Genomic DNA, 6507 nt, shown 5'->3' on the forward strand with positions numbered 1-6507 from the left:
TTGAATTGGGTGTTGGGGCCTCTCAGGCAATACGCTGCAGCATCATAAGCGCGGGCGGCTTGCTCCGCCGTTTTGTAAGAGCCGAGCCATATATTCACTCTGGTTTTGAGCACCCGGATTTCGGATCCCCAACTACCACACTTTCGCAGGCGGATTCCCTTAAATTGGGGGCGTTTTTGTCTGCAATCTTCACCTCTTAAAACATTTGGTTCGTGTTCTTGTTCTTCACGAGCTTTCTCCATATTTGGCAACGCAGACATTGTGTGGGGCGACATTATGACAGATCACGAGAGATGCGCGATCGAAGTAGTGTGATTGTGTGGCATCCGAAGCGGTATATATTTGTTTGAGTACGCGTCAAAAGCGGGTATGATATGGCTGTGGTTAGTTTCCGACAAGGATTTTATAATGCCCACGCCTTAAAGGAAGAGTTTGAGGTATGCTAATTTTTTGAAACCTAAATGTCGGCGCTGGGAGGCCTACTACGTTGAGAGACATGAAGGAGATGGAGGTTGGAGGCCTACTACGTTGGGAGGCCGAGTACATGAAGGAGATGGAGATGTTGTGATGTAACTTTACATTAAAAACGTGTATAGGTGTGTCGGGTTTTATAGATAAATATTTTCATTTTCATTTTTATTTTACATTAAAATTTATATAATGAGATAAAGTAATTGAAATAAAAACAAAAATTACTTTTTAGTATGAGAGATATGTGTGATTCTTTCAGTGAGATGAGAACTAAGTGAGATGAGAACTAATGGATATGCGTAAAAATTTTAACTTGGAAAATAAAATAAAAAGAACTTTACAAAAATTAAATTAAAAAAATGAACCATGGTATTGACCCATGTCAATGGTATTGACTCATGGTATTCATGTGGAATATAACCTATTTAAGGGGGAAATTAAACTAGCCTAGATCCATCTTAGTTTGAGGTTATATTTAGATAGATAATTAGTTGTAGAAAACGATGGTGTTGAATACATGTAGCCTGTAAAGGTAAAACTTTTTTATGGATATGTTTGTGCTGGGCATTTCTCTGATATGATCAAAGGTGGGGAAATATTAGGAAAAATATAATTATTGCAAGGGGTGAGGGGGACTATTGAGTAAAATGTGGCTAGGTTATGACCAGAAATATTAGATAAAATACGATATTACATTTTAATTAGTATTTACCCCATCCCTAGTCACCTATTATTGGGTGGGGGTGGTAAAAAATATTGGATAAGATATAATATTTTAATATTATATTTTATCCAAAATTTCCCAAACTTAATTCACTTTTCTTTATATTTCAAGTTCATAAGTAAACTTAACTCTTATATAAACATTTGATTCCAGTATATAGTAGAGATGTAACATTTAACATTTTGACACGATAAAAATAAAATTAATAAAATAAAAATATGAAATTTTTAATTTTTAATTATATTGATAATTATAATTAATTATAAATAATAATTAAATCTTACTCCATGTTCTCATATTGTCAATTTAATATATTCTAGCTTACTGAATATCCACCTTTACAACTAAAATATTTCCCTTCAAATTAAATATATATTAAAAATATATTTTATTTTTATAAATGGAAAGTAATTAAAAAATTAATAATATTAATTAGAGAAAAAAAAGCACACCATTGAAGTAAAGGTGGCGTATTATTAAAACATTTTGAATAATTATGTATAATTTTTTCCAGATACAATGTAAAGTTCATTAAATAAGAATCATCTAAAATCTATCTTAATTAGGAATATATCGCGTTTAAGATAAAATTAGTTATATAAGAACCATATTAAATCCATCTTACATATATATTTAAAAGGATTATATATAGAAAAGGATTAAGCTTTTATGGGGAAAACATTTTTAAATTCCTATTACATCATAGATAAAAAGTCAAGATGCATTTTGAGCATCTATCTTGTTTTCAATTTGTGTTGACTATTGCGAAGACAAATATTATATCATATTTGAATATTAAAAGATCTTATAATTTATCCCCAATACATAAAACTTCCTATAGATATCAATATCCATATCCTTTGACACTCGACTCATGGATTAGATAGTAATATATCTCCATGCACCTGATCAAATAAATAATTTGCATATTTATTTAGAGTACATATGTTTCACTTTAATTGAACATAACAATAGCGTTGTGTGGTTTATTTAAATATTTTCTATATTTGGTTAAGTTAAATTATTGATTCATTATTTTTATATTTGGTTAAGTTAAATTATTGATTCACTGTATACATATGAATGTATTTATTGGTGTTATAAGTGGCAGTGCAAGTTTAAATGTAAGTATGGAGGTTTACGTAGTCCTTTATATTAGATATCATTTTGGGATTCAACTACGTTAAGTAAGTCATTTACGTATGGTCATTTCCATGAGAGGTAGTTGTAACTGACTAATTTCTCATGATTTTGAATAGTTCACTTAGCATTCATTACATCGAGAAGTAAGTCATTACATCGGGAAGTAAGTCATTCACGTATGACCATTTCCATGAGAGGTAGTCGTAACTGACTAATTTCTTATGATTTTGAATAGTTTACTTAGCACTCATTACATCAGGTGATGCTCATAGGGGTGAAGAAGTGGGGGTTGAAACTAGTGAAACTAACCGCATAGCATCAATCATCACGTTTGAGGCTCGCACTCGGTAACCAGGACTTCCCGGGAGGTCACCCATCCTAGATTGCCTCTGGCTCAAGCGCGCTTAACTGTGGAGTTCTCCCCACAATCAAGCCCACTTAGCTTGCTACCCCTATGCGATTCATTTCACTAGTTTCAATCCCACTTCTTCACCCCTGTGTGCATCACCCAATGTAATGAGTGCTAAGTGAACTATTCAAAATCATGAGAAATTAGTCAGTTACGACTACCTCTCATGGAAATGGTCATACATGAATGACTTACTTAACGCAGTTGAATCCAAAAATCATATCTAATATAAGGCACTTCGTAAACCCCCATACTTAAATTCAAAAAAGAGTGAAGGGATCTCTACTTGAATGGTTTATGAGGCACAATACTTGCTAAGGTTTTGCAAACGGGGTAGCAAGCTAAGTGGGCTTGATTGTGGGGAAAACTTCACAGTTAAGCGCGCTTGAGCTAGAGGCGATCTGGGATGGGTGACCTTCTGGGAAGTCCTCGTTACCGGGTGCAAGCCCCAAACGTGATGATTGACGCTATGCAATTCATTTCACTAGTTTCAATCCCACTTCTTCACTCCTGTGAACATCACCCGATGTAATGATTGCTAAGTGAACTATTCAAAATCATGAGGAATTAGTCAGTCACGACTACCTCTTATGGAAATGGTCATACATGAATGACTAACTTAATGCAGTTGAATCCAAAAATGATATCTAATATAAGGTACTCCATAAACCTCGATACTTAAATTCAAAAAAGAGTGAAGGGAGCTCTACTTGAATGGTTCATGAGGCACAATACTTGGTAAAGTTTTGCAAATGGGGTAGCAAGCTAAGTGGGCTTAATTGTGGGGAAACCTCCACAATTAAGCACGCTTGAGCCAGAGGCGATCTAGGGTGGGTGACCTCCCGGGAAGTCCTAGTTACCGAGTGCAAACCCCGAATGTGATGATTAACGCTATGCGTTTCATTTCACTAGTTTCAATCCCACTTCTTCACCCCTCTCACCCGATGTAATGAGCATTGAGTGAACTATTCAAAATCATGAGAAATTAGTCAACTACGACTACCTCTCATATGGGTGACCTCCCAGGAATTCTTGGTTACCGAGTGCAAACCCCGAACATGATGATTGACGCTATGCGTTTCATTTCACTAGTTTCAATCCCACTTCTTCACCCCTCTCACCCGATGTAATGAGTGCTGAGTGAACTATTCAAAATCATGAGAAATTAGTCAACTACGACTACCTCTCATGGAAATGGTCATGGATTTTTAGATAATGTATTGTGTCTCACTCATTTTTAGATAATGTATTGTGGTTCATTTCACTAGTTTCAATCCCCACTTCTTCACCCCTATGAGCATCACCCGATGTAGTGAGTGCTAAGTGAACTATTCAAAATCGTGAGAAATTAGTCAGTTACGACTACCTCTCATGGAAATGGTCATACGTGAATGACTTACTTCACGATGTAATGACTTACTTCTCGATGTAATGAATGCTAAGTGAACTATTCCAAATCATGAGAAATTAGTTAGTTACAACTACCTCTCATGGAAATGGCCATACGTGAATAACTTACTTAACGCATTTGAATCCCAAAATGATATCTAATATAAGGGACTACGTAAACCCCCATACTTACATTTAAATAATGTCATCTTATAAAAAAATTTACACTTAAAGAAATTAGATCCCAAAACAAATCTGTGTTGATATAAATATATAACAAGAAAACAAAAATATAAAAGAGTGAAAAAATATAACAACAAACATATACAAGATATAAATGTAAAACAAAATACAAATACGATAAAATAAATAAATATGATTAAAAACTTAAATAAGAAAACAAATAGATTAACCATAATAAGTAAATAGAAAAGAGAAAAATAACCATAATTCAATGACAAAAAAAATAATAATAATAAATCACATAAGCAAGTGAGACGGTTAAGGATTCTAAGAAAGATTTATATAAATATATAATAAGGAAATAAAACAAGGCCGCATAGCTAGCGTTCTCTGCCGCTTAGTTTAATTTAGCTACTAATTGATTTTGTATTGCTATGATGTAATTAGTTTTGGTTAAATGTAATTAGTCTAAAAATTGGTCAAAAGTAATGTTGTTGTCATATTGTTTTTTTTTCCAAGATGTTATATAACAATTTCTCTTTTTCTTTTAATGTATCATCTACAGAGCCAATTAGTTCAAGAAATTTAGTGCTTTTCATCGATGGCATTGGGAAATATACAATGTAAGCATTTTCTCTTTTTACAACTTTTTGTATGGTGGTGTTCTTGAGGGTTGGAATTTGGATTTCTCTTTACCCATCTAACAATTTTTTTTAACATTTTGGATCTTTCTGTTACCAGTCACCGAACGTTATGTTTAAAATTTTGCCCTTCAAGATTGATGCGTTGAAAATAAATTAACCCTTCAACAATAAGTATTTGATTAAAAAATTGTCTTCCAATAACATAGTTATATTAAGAAATTTAATTTATAGTAATGGAAAAACCAAAATGACCATAAAAGACAAATGATTTAGTAAAATTAATATATCTATATCTATATCTATATATATATCTAATATATATGAGTAACATTGAACTCAAAATCATATCAACTCTATTAGGAATCCATATTCCATTTAATTAGCTTATTTTTTAGACAAAAAAATTTACTTAAAAATTCATATCAATATCCCATTTAACTTGTAAGCAAAAATTTATCTACATTTTAAAGTAATGGCAAGTCACATTAATAATTTTATAGATACAAAGTGCCCATTACCTATAATTACATTATTTTTTGAATCAATGTTGCTTTTAAAACAAAATGCTATTTAAAAAAATATTAATGATGACAAGAAGAGAACAAGGTTGGATATTTAGACATCTAAATAAATCAAACATGTCTCATTGTCTTGAATCTAAGAATACAACTTAACTAAAAGTTGCACATTAAAGAATATTCATTTAAAATACTAATAATGAAAAGCCGAGAACAAGGTTGGATATTTAGACATCTAAAAAAATCAAACATGTCTCCTTGTTATGAATCTAAGAATACAACTTAACTAGAAATTGCACATTAAGGAATATTCAGTTAAATTGTTTTCGTCACACCCAGAAATCTGATTTAAAATTTGTATGTAGATTTACTATCACCAATTTCTTAAAAGTTACCGAACAATGTGTTGAGGAAAATTAATCAATAAGTCTAAAACAGAAAAACCCTAACTGTGTATAATGTTGCTACTATTGTGATATGAAAAACAGGATTTTGTCAAAAATAAGAATTTATCAAAATTCAAAACATATACAATAAATTTAAAAAACTCAAAAAATTATATATACATCCTTTCAAATCCTAAACGGCTTAACAATGAAGTAGAAAAATTGTATGTCATATACAAAACATTCTGCTTCTACTCCAGAAAAAATAATTTCCACAAAGTAAATATCCACGATATCGTATAGATAAAGAACATGACTGGCCAATAGCAATCCATGAGCATTATTATGAAGAGAATGGGTTTGGCTTTACTGTCTACAATCCCCGCTAACCCCCATGGATATAGCATGAGCATCATTATGAAGAGAATGGGTTTGGCTTTACTGTCTACAATCTGCGCTAACCCCCCACGGATATCGCATGCTTTGCTCTGTGAGTCAAGATACAGAAAATGGGTATCTTAGCATGTGTGGATTTGTTACACTATTCTTTTATTTAGGAGTTACATATTTTCTCATTACATTATTAATTTAATATCTCTAATCACTAATACACTATTGCTTTATGTAAGAGTTATATATT

The sequence above is a fragment of the Pinus tabuliformis genome, chromosome Q, assembly GCF_031772625.1.
Source record: "Pinus tabuliformis cultivar Carrire ecotype Pingquan chromosome Q, CPIR1, whole genome shotgun sequence".
Lineage (NCBI taxonomy): Eukaryota > Viridiplantae > Streptophyta > Pinopsida > Pinales > Pinaceae > Pinus > Pinus tabuliformis.